Raw genomic sequence first — 547 nt, 5'->3', positions numbered from 1 at the left:
CGTCCGTCCGTTCATCATGTCAATCGAGGTCAGGCTCCTGTGACGTCAGGAAGTCCTTTGGTCTTTTCCGAGCAGCCAGGAGAGATAATGTCCCTATCGCTCAATGATCGTAAGGCCGAAAATCTTACTAACTACCGAGGGAGATTAACCCTTATGCGAACCGCCTCCCACTCACGATTAGCCCTTCTCCCTGGTCTCTACCCCCTCTCCCCTCCCTCCCTACCCCCTCCCCTCCACCACTACCCCCTTTCCCACCCGCCCCATCACCCCCTTCCTTTCCCTGTTTAGACTTACACAGAAGCGCAGCCTACATCTGAGGAACATGTAACTAATTTCAATATTGATACTCCTTTATCAGACGAGGGTAAAGTACACACAAGTGGCGGAAGAGTTTTTTTTTTTCTTTCGTAAGATTGTATACTATATTCCCTCCTTTTTATCCGAGAAGTAGGATGGCGTGGGACTTTTTTATTCAATGTTTCTTTTGCAACTTTTTCTTTCCTTATCAGCATAAATATTTATAGTATGTGGATGGGAACATCACATG

This window comes from Penaeus monodon, chromosome 25 (genome assembly GCF_015228065.2).
Source record: "Penaeus monodon isolate SGIC_2016 chromosome 25, NSTDA_Pmon_1, whole genome shotgun sequence".
NCBI classification, from domain to species: Eukaryota; Metazoa; Arthropoda; class Malacostraca; order Decapoda; family Penaeidae; genus Penaeus; species Penaeus monodon.
The sequence above is the reverse complement of the archived record's forward strand: the minus strand, read 5'-3'. Positions refer to the sequence as shown.